Below are 20,408 nucleotides of genomic sequence, written 5' to 3'. Positions count from 1 at the left end.
GACATCCCTCTGGTCTTTTAAGACCTCCATAGTACTTACTACTCACTTAATACTGATTGTATTAGAAGACCATTTTCCTTCCTTAAAAAATACCTACTGTGTGCTAGTCCTGAGGTGGGCACAGACTTGATAATACAGTGCTTCATGACAGAGGAGAATCTCTTTATCATATTTATATTTCTATCCCAGTTCCCTTCACAAGGTCTGAGACACTCAATGAATATTAGTAAAACCTAAATATTACAAGAATGAACAGATAATGAAAGCTTAAGACTCTTCTGCTAGGCCCACTGAATATGATAGATAGGACATTGAAGTCCTTATAGGAAAGAAGCTCAGCAAAGAAAAACAAAGGAGTTCAGCAAAGGAATCTGTGAAAAAATAATGCTACTTTCTATATCACATCTCCCATGTACCATTTCAAATCTTAGACACTGCAAGAGCAATCAGTTCTAAGCTGGATCAGCCAGCTTCGCACAGATACATTCTGACAGTGCCTTGCTCTGGGCCTCTTACATCTCTCCTCCCACCCAGAGACTTCTTGGTTGAAATTTCTGTGTACACGAAAACCCAGAAAGAATGAGAGATTAAACACCCCATGGTAAATCTTTGCCCAGTGGGAGATAGGGGCCCATGAATAAATTCTCCCCTTTTTATCCTCTGACAAAGGACCCTGAAGTGTGTAAGCCAGAGCTCCTTAGGTGGTTTGCTGAAATAAGCAGCGAGCTCATCACCTAAAACAGTGTCCAGCTTCATAACACATCCTTCATACTGGTTCTTCATCCTTTGCTTGCTCCATCCCTGGGATCACACTCCCCAGTAAAATATGTTCAGTAAGTCCTTGTATCAGGCAGTCTCTACTTTCTGGAAATCCCAGGCTAAACATCTGCTTGCTGCCAATCCAAAATATTTTTTTTTTCCAAAATATTTATATCAAGGAATAGTGAAGTGATTTTTCAAAATGCCCTCTAGCAGCACACACACACACACACACACACACACACACACACAGGCTCCTCTTTGTGATCACTTATATCCTGCCCAGATTTGTTCTTATTAATCCCAGTCATTTTGTTTTTGTGTTCATGAAATCAATGATCTGGGAAGTAATTGTCTAGAGTGATATTTGAGGCAGTGCCTACTTTATTGTTAAAGTTCCACAAACATTCAATAACGGATTCCTTCAGGGAAGAGTTTGTTACCATAGTGGGCTATTGGTGATAGTAGTAGAATTTCCTTACCTGGAAGTATTTAAGCAAAGGATAGGTGCTTATTAACTTGGGATAGGACTAGTTCTGTCACGAAACTCTGGTAATACAATTTTTTGTAAACATAAAGTCAAGTTATACCATAACAGGTTTAAGTGGTCATTAAATGAGCCGGCCCTGGACAGAGGGAGGCTGAGTTAGAATTCTCATTTTCCACCCTTACCCAGTATTATCTGGGATAAGTTACTTTCCCTAAGTCTTGGTTCCTTATATGTAATATAGAACCTATAATGTTATCTATCCGGTAAGATTATCGTAATAAATTAGATCATTCATAAAACCATGTGTCCAACAGATAGTAAACACCCAACACCTTTCAATTATTATCATTCTTTTAGAGACAAATTATAAAGCAACTTTTTTTTATATCTTCTCAGCTTAAAGTCAGTGCTGGAAGTCGGAACAAAGTTCAGACTCTGCCACTATCACTTCCATGCTAAAATTTTATGATTCTAACCCCAGGTCTGATATGACATCTTCTTATCCACAAAGTTGCAGGGCAGACTTTTATTTAAATACAGCAAAATGATGATATTCAGTATCATGCAATCCATTATATGTATTATATATAGTGGGTAGGAACATTTATTTATCCTTTTTTTTGGCTCTTTATTAATAAACCTCCTTAGATTTCCAATTCACCTTTTGCAAAGTGACATTGTATAATTAAGATGACATATACCATATACTTCATATATGACTATACTTGTAACTTAAATGTTTTCATAGGAAAATGTTTCCTCATTTGACTTGCTCATTCTTCCTCATTATAAAACATGGGAGAATGCAAAAGATACCCTGGATACACTTTATCCCAGTGGCTCTTAATATTTGTGTGGTCACAAACCTCTCTGATGACACTTATGGAACCTCTTTTTAAAAATACACACACACACACACACACACACACACACACACACACACATATGTTTTTGCACTTGTTTCAGTAGGTTCCAAGTCCCTGTGAGGTCCTCTCCTTAGAATCCAGATTAAGGAAAACTTTGTGCATGAAAATATTTAGCCCAGAATTCAGAACTCAGGTTCTGTTTCTTCAAGTTTTTACTTCCTGTGTTAACATTGCTTTTTCAAAATCTGCTATTTAAAGGAAGGAATATATAGAACCTCAGAGGTGAGGGGTACAAATTATACCTGAAATGAAGCAGATAATTCCAAATTTGCTCTTAAAAATTCACTCTTTTTTTTTTTTAATTTCCCTTAACCTTTCCTCATGGTCTTTTATTTTATTTTATTTTAATTAATTTTTATTGGTGTTCAATTTACCAACATACAGAAAAACACCCAGTGCTCATCCCGTCAAGTGTCCACCTCAGTGCCCGTCACCCATTCCCCTCCAACACCCGCCCTCCTCCCCTTCCACCACCCCTAGTTCGTTTCCCCGAGTTAGGAGTCTTTATGTTCTGTCTCCCTTCCTGATATTTCCCAACATTTCTTCTCCCTTCCCTTATATTCCCTTTCACTATTATTCATATTCCCCAAATGAATGAGAACATACACTGTTTGTCCTTCTCCGATTGACTTATTTCACTCAGCATAATACCCTCCAGTTCCATCCACGTTGAAGCAAATGGTGGGTATTTGTCGTTTCTAATTGCTGAGTAATATTCCATTGTATACATAAACCACATCTTCTTTATCCATTCATCTTTCGATGGACACCGAGGCTCCTTCCACAGTTTGGCTATTGTGGCCATTGCTGATAGAAACATCGGGGTGCAGGTGTCCCGACGTTTCATTGCATCTGAATCTTTGGGGTAAATCCCCAACAGTGCAATTGCTGGGTCGTAGGGCAGGTCTATTTTTAACTCTTTGAGGAACCTCCACACAGTTTTCCAGAGTGGCTGCACCAGTTCACATTCCCACCAACAGTGTAAGAGGGTTCCCTTTTCTCCGCATCCTCTCCAACATTTGTTGTTTCCTGCCTTGTTAATTTTCCCCATTCTCACTGGTGTGAGGTGGTATCTCATTGTGGTTTTGATTTGTATTTCCCTGATGGCAAGTGATGCAGAGCATTTTCTCATGTGCTTGTTGGCCATGTCCATGTCTTCCTCTGTGAGATTTCTCTTCATGTCTTTTGCCCATTTCATGATTGGATTGTTTGTTTCTTTGGGGTTGAGTTTAATAAGTTCTTTATAGATTTTGGAAACTAGCCCTTTATCTGATATGTCATTTGCAAATATCTTCTCCCATTCTGTAGGTTGTCTTTTAGTTTTGTTGACTGTATCCTTTGCTGTGCAAAAGCTTCTTATCTTGATGAAGTCCCAATAGTTCATTTTTGCTTTTGTTTCTTTTGCCTTTGTGGATGTATCTTGCAAGAAGTTACTGTGGCCGAGTTCAAAGAGGGTGTTGCTTGTGTTCTCTTCTATGATTTTGATGGACTCTTGTCTCACATTTCGATCTCTCATCCATTTTGAGTTTATCTTTGTGTATGGTGAAAGAGAGTGGTCCAGTTTCATCCTTCTGCATGTGGATGTCCAATTTTCCCAGCACCATTTATTGATGAGACTGTCTTTCTTCCAATGGATAGTCTTTCCTCCTTTATCGAATATTAGATGACCGTACATTTCAGGGTCCACTTCTGGGTTCTCTATTCTGTTCCATTGATCTATGTGTCTGTTTTTGTGCCAGTACCACACTGTCTTGATGACCACAGCTTTGTAGTACAACCTGAAATCTGGCATTGTGATGCCCCCAGCTATGGTTTTCTTTTTTAAAATTCCCCTGGCTATTCGGGGTCTTTTCTGATTCCACACAAATCTTAAAATAATTTGTTCTAACTCTCTGAAGAAAGTCCATGGTATTTTGATAGGGATTGCATTAAACGTATAAATTGCCCTGGGTAACATTGACATTTTTACAATATTAATTCTGCCAATCCATGAGCATGGAATATTTTTCCATCTCTTTGTGTCTTCCTCAATTTCTTTCAGAAGTGTTCTATAGTTTTTAGGGTATAGATCTTTTACCTCTTTGGTTAGGTTTATTCCTAGGTATCTTATGCTTTTGGGTGCCATTGTAAATGGGATTGACTCCTTAATTTCTCTTTCTTCAGTCTCATTGTTAGTGTATAGAAATGCCATTGATTTCTGGGCATTGATTTTGTATCCTGCCACACTACCAAATTGCTGTATGAGTTCTAGCAATCTTGGGGTGGAGGCTTTTGGGTTTTCTATGTAGAGTATCATGTCATCGGCGAAGAGGGAGAGTTTGACTTCTTCTTTGCCAATTTGAATGCCTTTAATGTCCTTTTGTTGTCTGATTGCTGAGGTGAGGACTTCCAGAACTATGTTGAACAGCAGTGGTGAGAGTGGACATCCCTGTCTTGTTCCTGATCTTAGGGGAAAGGCTCCCAGTGCTTCCCCATTGAGAATGATGTTTGCTGTGGGCTTTTCGTAAATGGCCTTTAAGATGTCGAGGAAAGTTCCCTCTATCCCAACACTCTGAAGGGTTTTGATCAGGAATGGATGCTGTATTTTGTCAAATGCTTTCTCTGCATCTAATGAGAGTATCATATGGTTCTTGGTTTTTCTCTTGCTGATATGATGAATCACATTGATTGTTTTACGAGTGTTGAACCAGCCTTGTGTCCCAGGGATAAATCCTACTTGGTCATGGTGAATAATTTTCTTAATGTGTTGTTGGATCCTATTGGCTAGTATCTTGTTGAGAATTTTTGCATCCATGTTCATCAGGGATATTGGTCTGTAATTCTCCTTTTTGGTGGGGTCTTTGTCTGGTTTCGGAATTAAGGTGATGCTGGCCTCATAGAACGAATTTGGAAGTACTCCATCTCTTTCTATCTTTCCAAACAGCTTTAGTAGAATAGGTATGATTTCTTCTTTAAACGTTTGATAGAATTCCCCTGGGAAGCCATCTGGCCCTGGACTCTTGTGTCTTGGGAGGTTTTTGATGACTGCTTCAATTTCCTCCCTGGTTATTGGCCTGTTCAGGTTTTCTATTTCTTCCTGCTCCAGTTTTGGTAGTTTGTGGCTTTCCAGGAATGCGTCCATTTCTTCTAGATTTCCTAATTTATTGGCGTACAGCTGTTCATAATATGTTTTTAAAATCGTTTGTATTTCCTTGGTGTTGGTAGTGATCTCTCCTTTCTCATTCATGATTTTATTAATTTGAGTCTTCTCTCTCTTCTTTTTAATAAGGTTGGCTAATGGTTTATCTATCTTATTAATTCTTTCAAAGAACCAACTCCTGGTTCTGTTGATCTGTTCCACAGTTCTTTTGGTCTCGATATCATTTAGTTCTGCTCGAATTTTAATTAACTGTCTTCTTCTGCTGGGGGTGGGGTCTATTTGTTGCTTTTTCTCTAGTTCCCTTATGTGTAAGGTGAGCTTTTGAATTTGAGATCTTTCCAGTTTTTGAATGGATGCTTGTATTGCGATGTATTTCCCCCTCAGGACTGCTTTTGCTGCATCCCAAAGATTTTGAACGGTTGTATCTTCATTCTCATTAGTTTCCATGAATCTTTTTAATTCTTCCTTAATTTCCTGGTTGACCTTTTCATCGTTTAGCAGGATGGTCCTTAACCTCCACGTGGTCCTTCCAAACTTCTTGTTGTGATTAAGTTCTAATTTCAAGGCATTATGGTCTGAGAATATACAGGGGACTATCCCGATCTTTTGGTATCGGTTCAGACCCGATTTGTGACCCAGTATGTGGTCTATTCTGGAGAAAGTTCCATGTGCACTTGAGAAGAATGTGTATTCAGTTGAGTTTGGATGTAAAGTTCTGTAGATATCTGTGAAATCCATCTGGTCCAATGTATCATTTAAAGCTCTCGTTTCTTTGGATATGTTGTGCTTAGAAGACCTATCGAGGGTAGAAAGAGCTAGATTGAAGTCACCAAGTATAAGTGTATTATTATCAAAGTATTTCTTCAGTTTGGTTATTAATTGGTTTAAATATTTGGCAGCTCCCGCATTCGGGGCATATATATTGAGGATTGTTAAGTCCTCTTGTTGGATAGATCCTTTGAGTATGAGATAGTGTCCCTCTTCATCTCTCACTATAGTCTTTGGGGTAAATTTTAATTTATCTGATATAAGGATGGCAACCCCTGCTTTCTTTTGAGGACCATTTGAATGGTAAATGGTTCTCCAACCTTTTATTTTCAGGTTGTAGGTGTCCTTCTGTCTAAAATGAGTCTCTTGTAGACAGCAAATAGATGGGTCCTGCTTTTTTATCCAGTCTGAAACCCTGCGCCTTTTGATGGGGTCATTAAGCCCGTTCACGTTCAGAGTTACTATTGATAGATATGAGTTTAGTGTCATCATGTCTATTCAGTCCTTGTTTTTGTGGATTGTTCCACTGAACTTCTTCTTAAAGGGGAATTTTAAGAGTCCCCCTTAAAATTTCTTGCAGATCTGGTTTGGAGGTTACATATTCTTTCAGTTCCTGCCTGTCTTGGAAGCTCTTTATCTCTCCTTCCATTTTGAATGAAAGCCTTGCTGGATATAGTATTCTTGGTTGCATGTTCTTTTCATTTAGGACCCTGAATATATCCTGCCAGCCCTTTCTGGCCTGCCAGGTCTCTGTGGAGAGGTCTGCTGTTACCCTAATATTCCTCCCCATAAAAGTCAGGGACTTTTTTTCTCTTGCTGCTTTAAGGATCTTCTCCTTATCTTTGGAATTTGCAAGCCTCACTATTAAATGTCGAGGTGTTGAACGGTTTTTGTTGATTTTAGGGGGGGATCTCTCTATTTCCTGGATCTGAATGCCTGTTTCCCTTCCCAGATTAGGAAAGTTTTCAGCTAGGATTTGTTCAAATACATATTCTGGCCCTCTGGCCCTTTCGGCGCCCTCAGGAACCCCAATTAAACGTAGGTTTTTCTTCCTCAGGCTGTCATTTATTTCCCTTAATCTATCCTCATGATCTTTTAATTGCTTGTCTCTTTTTTCCTCAGTTTCCCTCTTTGCCATCAACTTGTCTTCTATGTCACTCACTCGTTCTTCCACCTCGTCAAGCCTCGTCGTTAGGACTTCTAGCTTGGATTGCATCTCATTTAATTGATTTTTAATTTGTGCCTGATTGGATCTAAATTCTGCAGTCATGAAGTCTCTTGATTCCTTTATGGTTTTTTCTAGAGCCACCAGTAGCTGTATAATAGTGCTTCTGAATTGGCTTTCTGACATTGAATTGTAATCCATATTTTGTAACTCTGTGGGAGAGAGGGCTGTTTCTGATTCTTTTTTTTGAGGTGAGGTTTTCCTTCTAGTCATTTTGCTCAGTGCAGAGTGGCCAAAAACAAGTTGTATTGGGAAAAGGAGAAAAAGAGAGAGAAGGAAAGAAAAGAGAAAAAGAAAAAAGAGAAAGAAGAAAAAAAAAGGGGGGGGGGAAGAGAAGAAAAAGAGAAAGAAAAAGAAAGAAAGGAGAAAAAAAAAGGGTGGGGTGGGGTGGGGGAAGCTATCTCTAATCAAGAAGAAAGAAAGAAAAAAAAGCACAAAACAAAAACAAAAAACAAAAACAAAAAAAAACAAAAACAAAAACAAAAAAACACGGGGGAGTATCTTCCGATTCTGTGTACTTTAAGTCCCTTGACTTCCCTTGGAACTGGTCCGTCTCGCTGGTCTTCTGGGGGAGGGGCCTGCTGTGCTGATTCTCAGGTGTGAGCACTTGGGGGAGCTGCTCTGCCCCTGCCTGGTGCAGGGCTCGGTGGGGGTTGTTCACCCCGTGAGGCCCCGGGAGGAAGCCACAGTGGCGGGGGCAGCTCTGGGACCCTGGAGTCAGCTCCCGCAGTAGCTCCGGGGCTCTCCGTCTGCAGGGCCTGGGGGCTCCCGGGCGGGGCCGCTGATCTGCTCAGTTCCAGGCAGGAGCGTCCTCGCTGTCCTGGGCCCTCCCGGCCTCTGCCTGTCCCGGGGGAGGCCGGGTCCTGGGCTGTGTCCCGGCGCCCTGTGCTCCGGAGCCTGCGCTGTTGGATTCGCGCTCCCGCCCCGCAGCCCCCTCCGCGGAGCCGCTGCCCGAGCCCCTCCGAGCTGTTCCCGGAGCCGCGCCGCCCCCTCCGCGGAGCTTCTTCCTCCGCCCGAGCCGCCGCCGTCGAGCTGTTCCCGGAGCCCCGCAGCCCCCTCCGCGGAGCCGCCGCCCGAGCCCCTCCGAGCTGTTCCCGGAGCCGCGCCGCCCCCTCCGCGGAGCTTCTTCCTCCGCCCGAGCCGCCGCCGTCGAGCTGTTCCCGGAGCCCCGCAGCCCCCTCCGCGCGGAGCTTCTTCCTCTGCCCGAGCCGCCGCCGTCGAGCTGTTCCCGGAGCCGCGCAGCCCCCTCCGCGGAGCCGCCGCCCGAGCCCCTCCGAGCTGTTCCCGGAGCCGCGCCGCCCCCTCCGCGGAGCTTCTTCCTCCGCCCGAGCCGCCGCCGTCGAGCTGTTCCCGGAGCCCCGCAGCCCCCTCCGCGGAGCCGCCGCCCGAGCCCCTCCGAGCTGCTCCGGGTCCCGCCGAGCGCTGCAGCCCTTAGGGAGCTCGGCGCATCTCCCGGGGCGCAGTTCCTCTGTTACTGTCCCCGGGAGCCCGAGGGCGTCCCCGCCTTTCTGAGGATCCTGCTCCAATTCCCCGGGAGGCCTTTCCCCCGGGAAGGTCGGTGCAGCTCCTGCTCCTCCGGGACGGGGCTCTCCTGTCCTGGGGACACTCGCCCCGGCCTCAGCCCGGCTCCTCGCGGGCCCCTCCCCCTTGGAGGCCTTTTGTGTCTTTATTTCTTTTTCCCCGTCTTCCTACCTGATAGAAGCGCGAACTCTTCTCACTGCAGCGTTCCAGCTGGTCTCTCTTTAAATCTCAGGCCGAATTCGTAGATTTTCAGGATGATTGGATGGTTTTCTAGGTAATTTGTTGAGGACCGGTGACCTGGAGACCCTGCTCTGCCGCCGTCTTGCCCCTCCCTCCAAAAATTCACTCTTAAAGCAAGTATTTGTAGGCAAGGCCATCTTTGTTGGGGACCCAATATATACAACCTGAAGTTCTCTGAAATTAACTTCCACTTAGACTACAAAACTTATTAAAAGATAAGTAATTAAAAACAACAGTAACTAAATTAAAATGACAATAACTGCAAAATTTTTTATTACTTAGATAAAAATGATCTGTTACAGCAGAATATTTTATCACTGATGTTTTTTAGAATTGCAGGTATATAATAGAAAAAGTATATAAAAAAGCAGACTGATTTTTCTTTTTAAATTTTCTTTTTTAATTCTCTACAGATAATGCTTCCAGCCAACAATTACCTGTACACCATTCAGACTTCTTCTACTGCTCTACCATTGGAATGCACACCACTGATTATACCTGCAGGGGCCTTCTTTGCCCCTTAACTGTCCCAAGGCTGATCAATCCCAATCCCTCTTATTTTGAAACAACAACCAAATATGCTTGGACAGACCTAACTACTTGATTTTCACCAAATAAAACTATCTTGCCAACTGTACTCATCCTTGGGAAAATTTATTTTTATACTCCAATCTTTGGCTATGACTCTCCTATCTTTGGCTACACAAAGATTAATAATAAATGTAATTTCAGATACTCATTTTCAATCTATCTATCTATCTATCTATATATATATATTTTTTTTTTTTTTAAAGATTTTACTTATTTACCCATGAGAGACACAGAGAGAGGCAGAGACATAGGCAGAGGGAGAAGCAGGCTCCTTGCAGGGAGCCCTATGTGGGACTTGATCCCAGAACCCTGGGATCACGACCTAAACCGAAGGCAGATGCTCAACCACTGAGCCACCCAGGTGCCCCTACATCTATATTTTTAACACAATTCTATATTCCTTTTTTTAAAAAAATATTTTATTCATTTATTTGAGAGTAAGAGAGAGAGCACAAGAGAGAGAATACCAGCAGTGGGGAGGGGCAGAGGGAGAAGGAGAAGCCAACTCCCCACTGAGCAGGGAGCACAACACAGGGCTCTATCCTAGGACCCTGGGAACACTCATAGGCAAACACTTAACTCGCTGAGCCACCCAGGGACCCCTAACACAATTCTATATTCTTTAGGCTAATCCTTTTTTCCTTCTTCATTTATTCATATATTCATTCAAAAAATACCTTCAAACAGCTATATAGCTGGCTTTCTGCTAAGTGCTGGGGATACAATGCTTAGCAAAATCTTATAAGATATCTGCCTTCTTGGATCTGTCCACCAGTGGAGAAGTTACCATTTATCAGATGATCATATAAAGAAACATAACAGAAAGAAGGCCTACAAGTGAATGAATGCTTCATTTGTTTGATGATCACCACCACCTCAGAAAGGAGGACTTTTCATTCTCTCTCTATACAGTGTATTTATAAACTATACTAAGCTAAAGTTCAACAGTAACCATGGCCAATATGTAAACAGGATATTTAATGCTATATCAGACACATATTTTGACATAATCTTATAAATGACAAATGCCATCAAATACTAAGGTATTCGTAGTTCCAGGATCCCACGTCAACATCTTCACCAAACGTTTTTATCTACCCTTTTGACTTCTCATGAAACCTTCTTTCCCTCAAGTATCCTGAGATGAAACTTTAGAGTTTTTATTCAAAATCATTGCTTTTAAAATTATTTATAAATCATGAGTACTTAATATCTTCCCCTATATTTCAGTACAATATGTAAGTTATGAATGAAAAATGCTTATGTGAGCTCATCTGGATAGACCACAATTTATAACATATTTCTGTGGGAAAAGCATTCTGTTTGACACAACTGGCTTACAGATTTTTATAACATTGCTTATTTGTAAATTAGAACATTGTTTTACCAATCAAAGGGAAAGTTGCTATATAATATAAAAGTGAGGTAATCGTTTATTGTAAGTTCCATCCAATCTTAGAAAAGTAGAACTTATCTGCCTCGCTTTTTTTTTAAGATTTATTTATTTATTCATGAGAGACACAGACTGAGAGAGACACAGAGACACAGGCAGAGGGAGAAGCAGGCTTATCGCAGGGAGCCTGATGTGGGACTCGATCCTAGATCCTGGGATCACGACCTGAGCCAAAGGCAGGCGCCCAACTGCTGAGCCACCCCTGTCTTTTAATTTACCTACATGTCACAGCTGTTTCTAACTTTAGCATTATTTCCCTAGTATACCTTCAAAAACTCATCTTGGCACAGAATGGAGAATTTTGTGTACTTACTAAAAGGAAGAAATACATGGTCTTCTACTTTATTCATTGACTAATATAGAAAGAAAAGTTAGAAATAAATCTGTTTAAACCAAGGAGTCCCAAAACCAAAGGAAAAAGCCTTTCTGAAAGATTGGTGAACAAATTTTAGCAATTGATTTTTTTAACCTATCTTAATTGAACTAGCAAAGTATTATTAAAAATAAATGTTGGCATATTGCCCTAAATTAAGGAACACAGAACCCCCCCCCCTTTGCATTTTGAATTTATGAAAAGGTCTATTTACTCTTATTTTTTGAATACTTTAGCTAAACAAGCTAGTACCTATTCCGTTTCACCAGGCCACATGGTAGTCATGAATGTGAGTGTAGTCTTTCAAAAATGAGCTGCATCAGACTATTTGCATAACAAAAATGCTACTGTGAACCAGCACCTTGCTGCCCAGAGCTGTTGTCAAAGGAGTTGGAAGAACTTCCATCTATTTTAATACCTGATAACTTTGTTCACCCGAAAATAACTACTCCTCAAATACAGTTGCTTTTCAGTAACGTGAAAAAGCTACTGATTATGAGGAAGTAGCAGGTTCAAGGAGTTGATAATAGGATTCAGTTTTTTTTTTTTTTTTCATTTCAAAATCTGCCAGCCTAAATTCAGACCAGATTTGTGATGATTAAAAGTTCTTTTCCTTTGGCTCTGATTCAGGAGTCAATTTGAAACAAGCTACTTCTTCAGTACATTTTCCACTGAGCAGATTGAGTCACTATATAGTATCTATATAATTGCTGAATCGACAGCAATGCGTTCCTACGCTGAAAACCTACTGTGCACAGAGGGGTAGATGACCTCTGGTCTCCCTGGAGTTTCTGTGTTCCCAATGGCACCCAGTATTTACTTCTGTGGTATCACTTCTCATGCTGCCTCATCCTCATCTTCATCTGGTTGTGACTGTCTCTTCAGCAGACTGGGAGCCCCTTTAAGGATAAAGACTGGTCTTTATCTCTGTATCACCAAGATAAGCATCACACAGTGGATGCTCAACAAAACACTTGCTTGTTAAATGAACAAATATATATACTACTAATATTAGTAGTAGTTTGGATTTTCGAGAGATGGGAGAAAATGTAATTGCCATAGGAAGCCTCACATTGCTTTCATCTTCCTGAGAGAGAGAGTGTGTGTGTGTGTGTGTGTGAGAGAGAGAGAGAGAGAGAGAGAGAGAGAGAGAAGACTAATTCAGTTGTTCCCAAAATGTGGTCCCTTGGACCAGCAGCATTTACATCAAATGGGAACTTGTTAAAAATGCACATTCCGGGATGCCTAGGTGGCTCAGTTGGTTAACTGTCTGACTTCAGCTCAGGTCATGATCTTGTGGTCCTAGAATCAAGCGCTGCATCCTGCATCTGGTTCTGTGCTCAGCAGATTTGTTTGTCCCTCTGCCCCTACCGCCCGTCCCCCCCACCCCCTTCTCTCTCTCAAATAAATAAAATCTTTAAAAATCCACATTCCCAGGCTCTATACTAGACCTAGTGAACCATAAATTCTGGAGGTGGAACCCAGCAATTTGAATTTTAACAAACTCTATTGGTGAGTCTGATGCTTGTTAAAATTTGAGAACCACTAAACTAGATCTTCCTCACTCATTTTTAATCTTTAAAATGTTAGTTCTGGGGATCCCTGGGTGGCGCAGCGGTTTAGCGCCTGCCTTTGGCCCAGGGCGCGATCCTGGAGACCCGGGATCGAATCCCACGTCAGGCTCCCGGTGCATGGAACCTGCTTCTCCCTCTGCCTGTGTCTCTGCCTCTCTCTCTCTCTCTCTCTCTCTGTGACTATCATAAATAAAAAAAAAAAAATTAAAAATAAAATAAAATAAAATGTTAGTTCTAATATAGTTAACACACAGTGTTATATTAGTATAAAAGTATACCTGAAGGGGTACTTTTAAAAAAGATAATATTTTAACTCAGGAGTATAGATCTTCCTTACTCTTAACTTATACACATGTCCTCACAGTTAGAGTAAGCCCTTGGAGAAGGCTGGTTTTGTCCACACCCCCACCCCACCCCGGTCCTAACTCAACCTTTAAATCGGTGTTCAGGATGTATTCAGTTAGCTCAATTTGGCAAAAACTCCAAATTATCCTCCTTTGCTTCTCACAGGGAGGTATTTGGGCTTGAATTGCCAGGTAATTGCTTCAATTAACCAATTCATTTTGCTTAGGTAAGCACAGCTGGTGGTAAGACCATCCACAGTATCCTAAAAGTGTTCTAGCTTATTCCCCTTTGGTTGAAGCCAACCAGAGACCTGCCAGGGAGGGGAAATTAACCACATGGGGAAGGAAGAGAATGGGTGTCTATATCTACTTTGCCTTCTCACAGGTTTCTTTTCTAAACCCTGGTTCATAGGATCTCATGCCACCGACATCTGGGCATATAATAGAAGGAAGTGCTTTCCTGTGCAGTAAGAGTACACTGTGGGTGCATTTGCCCATCGTTAGAATCACACATAGGAAAAGTGGGGCAGCTTCTCCTGCCTGTTGCCTCAGCAGCTTTGATTCTCCTGTCAACATTAAGGACAGTAGTGCAAGGATGTGAACTGGAACTTAAGTCTGTTCACCGTGCGTATATTCTTGCCATTACAGTCACAGAAGCACACAATTTCTCAAAACCTCAGACATGAATTTTGAGGCAAGTGATTACAAGTAATTCTTTTGGTTTTAAGAAGTAATCAGATCAGGGATGCTTGGGTGGCTCTGCGGTTTGGCGCTTGCCTTTGGCCCAGGGTGTGATCCTGGAGTCGCGGGATCGAGTCCTGTGTTGAGTCCCGTGTCAGGGCTCCCTGCATGGAGCCTGCCTCTCCCTCTACCTGTGTCACTGCCTCTCTCTGTGTCTTTCATTAATAAATAAATAAAATCTTAAAAAAAAAAGAAGTAATCAGGTTAGGGCACCTCCAAGAATGAAAGAATGCTTAAGGAGTTACATGGAAAATATTTTCATTTTCTTCAAGTTGTACCTAAAACCAGTCACCTTTTGGGGGGGGGGGGGTTGGTTTTTTAAGCTGTGCTACAGGTATTACTTTCCCTGAGATATTTGAAACCTTGTGCCAATAACTTTTTATTTGCCTTTAAGACAAAATTGACTTGCTTGATAGAACCTTCTATCTTTGTGAGTTGGAAGGCTTAGATGAAGGAATGTCTGCAGAAAATTTCATTTCTTAGTACATATTTCTGAGCTTGTTTGGGAGTGACAGGAATGGCATTACAAGGTATTGGAGCGCTGCTCCCAGAAGCTAGGAGAGAGGCCAGAGCAGTGTGAAAATCTCCTGCAAATCTGGCAAGCATCCTCCAGCTCCTGAAGGTAGTAGCACAGAGTGTTTTTTATTAGTGGTCATAGTCAAGGAAGCCCGCCCAGTCTGGATATTGACAACTAACATTTAGAGGTCACATCATAATTGTGTAGCTTTTCGGTTTTCATTTTTTGTTTTTAGCAGAGGGCAGAGTGTTTTATTTTAAAATTCTGAGTAAGGGGTACCTGGGTGGCTCAGTAGTTGAGTGCCTGCCTTTGGCTCAGGGTCATGATCTCGGGGTCATGGGATTGAGTCCCTCATCAGGCTTTCCATAGGGAACCTGCTTCTCCCTCTGCCTATATCTCTGCCTCTCTCTGTGTGTCTCTCATAAATGAATAAAATAAAATCTTTAAAAAAAAAAACCTCTGAGTAAACATGCATGCTTTAGTCCATTATGGTCCAAGTATTTGGAAGCCATAGAGAATTCAGGAAACATTAAGTGTTAATTACTGTAAATGTGAGTGTTATAGGAGGAGGTCTGTAACAATATTCTAAAATAATATTCAAGAAGAACCAAGATAGAAAAAGACAACTACATTTTTTCATTTCTTAGCCCATTTATTGACTTGTGCAAACAGAAATGCATTCCATAAACCCTCCTGAGTGTCTATTATGTTCCAGAAGCAGAGGGCATAAAGGTTAACAGGACATAGTTCCTGCCACAAAGAGTTTGCATCCTGCTCCAGTTGTATCTAGTCCCCTTCACTGTGCCCAAGAACACAAGTCAGCAGTAATCGAATGCAGTGTAATACTTAACACTTGCTTCCTTTCCAGGGGGCTTTCCCTGTCAGAGTATCTCGAGGTCCTTAATTTGCTTTTATTGTTCAAAGAAAAGGGAATCGTTTTTGTTTTGTTTTAACTGAACAACTAACTGAAAAGCATTTCCAGAGCAGCTATTAGGATCTCAGGTGCGTGTCTCTGTTTCACATGGTGGAGGCCTCAGACTCCTTCCTGAACAATCTGCAGGAGATTGTTCTCGGTGGTATTCATTTTTCCCTTGGAGCAATGGGATTCCTCTGGGAATAGAAACAGCTGCTGCTGAGCGACTGCTCAGCACAAATCATTCTCTTGCCCCCAAAGGGTTAGAAATGGCCCTCCTGAGAACGGACTTGGGCGCTTTTTATTTGTTGTGGTGACATATGCCAATGCAGGAAGGAGACATCTCTTCCCTATCGCCCCTCTAAGGCAGCGCAGATTTAGCCAGATTCATTAGCATTTCCCAAACATTGATTGACTTGGAAGAAACAGTAGTATTTAGTCTGAATGATCCTCCCGTCTTGAGTATAAGAAGAGTATCACTGTGGTTTTGCATTAACAAAAGTTGATAAATAACCGTCTTTTCTAAACATTGCTTTTCATGGTGCCAGTCCCTTACTTGGCCTGGCATTCCATCATGTCTCTGTTGAAGTCATTGAGAAACTGTATCATCAGCAGTAATCTTGCAGCAAAATCTGCCATAGTTCTTGAAAGGAGTCAGCTTGAAATCTTGGCCAGGATCCTTGAACTCTAGTCCAGCCTCAAGGCTGATGTGACTTTGCATTTGTCTCACTTTTGTCTCTGACCTTGCATGCTATCTTCCAACAGTGTCACTCTCTGCACTGCAAGAGGGACACAAAAGGACCCTCTTGAAAGGAAAGGATGAGGAGGCAAAGAAAGAGAAAAGGGATAGGATATTTTACAGTACTGAGTATGAGAGTTAGCCCTTTTTTGTTCTAAGTCAATAGCCTCATATATATGTATGTGTGTGTATATATATATGTATATGTATATGAAATATATGTCATCTAGCCAGTGTAACCTAAAATACTTAGTTGCATTAACCATTCAACTGATAATCTTATATGCCAGATATACTGTTTGTTTTGCTTGCTTCTGGCCATGTTCCTTGCTGTCAGTAGAAAGAGAGTTGAGTCGTAGAGAAATAGGAATATAATAAAGACTGGGAATGATAAGGAACATTATTTAACTGCCTAGAGAGTAGGGCACATAATGAGAAATTTGTAATTTCTGGGAAATGAGAAATTATTGCATGCTGAGATAGTCAGAATGCTTCATTGAAGAGGTACAACTTTTGCTGAATCCTAAAGGGCTGGAGGGGACCCAGAGAGGTGGGCAGGATGAATTGGTAATTTCCAATGACATATATAAAGGCAGTAAGATCGAGGACAGAAATACATAAGCCCTGTTCCAGGGATAGTGAAAATATTGGGCTAGAGTTTTTCTGTGGTAGATAACATGAAGATCAGATTTTAACAGACCTGGGACAGTAGGCAAGGGAGTCTGAACATTATCTTAAAGCAGCTGAGAAATACCAAAGATTTTTTTTAGTTGAGAAGTGACAGATGAAGATAGTGTTTAGGGCACTATTGGTGGTGATATATGATCTGCTTTGAAACAGGAAGACAGGGAAATCAGTAAGAGTGGCTGAGAGGGCAGGACTTGGGATCTGATAGATCTGGGTTCCAGTCTCTGCCCACCCCATCCCCCCATTTCCTAGCATGTGCAAGTCACTTAACCCCTCTGAGGTCTAAGTTTGGATAATATTATCTATTTTCTTCATACATCCAGCAAAAACTATTGAGACCTACTCTTCCAGGTACTGTTTTAGGCACTGGGGATATAAGCGTGAGCAAAACAAACAAATTCAGCTCCAGTGCGCTATGGAAGTAAAAGAATCGAAAGGATTAAATGAGGTAATGTATATACAATCCATGGCATATCATAGGTACTCAAAAAATGGTGACTAGAAAGTCCACTGTAGCAATAATTGGTTATGAGATAGAAAAATTCCAACAATGTGCTCTTCCAGAACAATTATTTGCCAGAGAATAAGCACCAGTAAACATTTAAGGCTATGGGTTCCATCCCACTGGCTTCTTCTCAGGGAAGCACCTGTTCTTTGGTTCCAGTTGGGCTAGACTTCAATAACTTGTACCTTTCCCACCTGCATGGACATACCCTGCTTATTATAGATTCACTCAGTCAGACCCTGGTGATCCAGGAACGGCTCCCCCTTCCCTGTTGCCTGGGCTCTGGAGTCAGCCATAGCTCTTTTCCTTAGCCCAAAGCAAAAAGCTTTTTCTTCCTTCAGCCACTCCCATCACCTCCTGCTTTCCACCTAATGATGAGAACTGGAACTATCTCCTCAACATCTCTTTGCTCAGGCCCACTCTACTCAAGCAAAATGTGTCCTTGAAGGATTTGCTCATGATCTGAGCACCTACAGTTTTTGTCACCAGATGGTTGACCAAGAGAACAAACTATGTTTGGTGTCTTTAATATTCTCTAAAGCAATGCCAAGCAAAGCACTGAAATACATGTTATTTTTATTATACATTAGCAACTCTATAATTTGACGTGGAGTCTGCTGCCAGTTCATTATTCAACAGTATTTACTGACTATCCATTACAGGAAGAACGTTGTGCTAGATGTTAGGGTTGCAAGTCTGGAGCCAGGCTCCATACTCCTCAATGTTATGTCTCATAGGAAATATCGCTAGACTGGGAAGCAGAAAACAAGAGTTCTAGTCTTGGCTCTGACACATGATACTGAACAACACATTTAAATTCAACGTGAAATCAGAACAATGTAAAAACAGTTAATATTCATTGAATTACTATACATTTGGCAATGTACTAGGTGCTTTACATATATTATTTTATTCTCTCAAAGAAGTTCACATATCACTATTTTCCTTTTTATGTGAGTGGAGCGAGGCTTGGAATGCCCTCCACCCCACAACCACTGGTAGAAAAACCAAAGTGGAAGCTACACCATTCTTAATCCAGAGTTTGAAGGCTTACCCTCCATTCCCCAAGTTATTTATTGTAAACAGCTAATTAGTTAATATGTGTTAAAGAACCTTGGAGTTCATAACAAATGTAGAGGGTGCTCTTTTTTTCCCCCCACTGTAAAACCTTTGAAATAAAGGTGAAATAAAGGGTTGTATCTGATTCAGGTATCACTCATGCTTAGCATGAATGAGTAGGTGATCAAACAATATTTGCTGGAGTAAACACTTGTATAGTTGGGCTTGCTACCTTATTCCTAGCCCCGCTGCCATACCAAATTTATCTCCATGTCCACAGAACTGCCCCAAATGTTGCTATTTACAGAATGGGGATTTGATACTATTTATGCATTGAAATGAAGTGCCCCTAGCTCTAAAATTCTGTTTTAGATTACTTCACAATTTTGAGTACATTTATATACATTGAGTACATTTATATATATAAATATATATATATAAATATATATATTTATATATATATAAATATATATATATAAATTTATATATATATAAATATATATATTATTATATATTATTATATTATATATATTATATATATTATATATTATATATTATATATATTATATATATATTATATATATTATATATATATTATTTATATATATATTTATAAATAATATATATATTTATATATATATATATATAAAAGGCTAAACAGTCATACCAGGGAATTTCTACCCTTTTAAGCTAAGAATCCATCCTACAATATTGTCATGACCGCAGTATGAAGACAGTGCAAAAATGCCAAGGGAGAACCAGGCAAACAGTGCTCATTCAGGGAAAATAAAGAAAGGCATCCCAGAGTGGTTATTTTTAGGAGGATTTTGAAGGAAAGAAATGGCAGGTGGCTGTGAATGCCTTACTAGGATATGATACACCAAAACCTCTCCTCTGGTTTTCTACCCCCCTGCCCTCAGTCTCCTAACACTGCAAGACTAACAATAAAATATTTCTTTTAAACATTTATTGGGGTTTCCTCTATATCTTGTTTTGTGGTTTAAGTAGTCATAAAATAGCAAACATAGAGTAGACCAGGCCTTATAGCAGACACCTCTTGTGTACCACTTGAGATCTGCCTGTTTCTTTTCCTGCTGACACTCTGCCCCAGCTCCCATGATTTCATGCACGCCAAATCTTGACCAGGTCTTGCCTCACACAAGTGACCAGACACTCCACCCGATGTCCGTGTGTGTGCAACACTGAAGTGCCAGAGAATTAACACTCTGTGTTGTGAATCTTTGTCCAGTGATGATGGGACCAGCTTGATAATGCATTTTGTGTGGTCTCTCCTATCTTCCCTGCATCTCTCTCCCTGTCCTCCTCCCCATCCCCTGACTCTTGCTTTCTTGAGTTGTGTTTCCAATAAATTAATAGCACACACACCCCCTGCCACAGGCTTTCCTTTCTGGGGGACATAGGTTATGGCAAACACTGAGAATGGAAGGTTAACATCTTAGCAGTCGATATCCTGTCGATATCCTTAAAACAAGGCCTTTATTTTTTGACTCATGGATAACAAACATGATAACAAGAAATATAAAAGTGAAAAAAGTATCAATTCATTTGTTGGACCAGCTTACAGACATAAAAATCATGTTCCTCAAGAATATTTAATAAAAATGACCTGGGTTAATGCCCACAATATTAAAGATGAATAAAAGTAATGCATCTATTCTCTGTGATCTAATTTTACATAAAATATGTATTTATGTATATGTAAGAATGGCATGAAAAAACCCTGCCAACATGTTAACTATGATTATCCCCAGGTGGTGGTATTATGGATGGTCTTTATTCTTTTTTTATGCCTTTCTGGAATTTTCCCAATTGTCTATGATCAT

Source organism: Vulpes lagopus, chromosome 15 (genome assembly GCF_018345385.1).
Source record: "Vulpes lagopus strain Blue_001 chromosome 15, ASM1834538v1, whole genome shotgun sequence".
NCBI classification, from domain to species: Eukaryota; Metazoa; Chordata; class Mammalia; order Carnivora; family Canidae; genus Vulpes; species Vulpes lagopus.
This window is presented reverse-complemented; position numbering follows the sequence as displayed.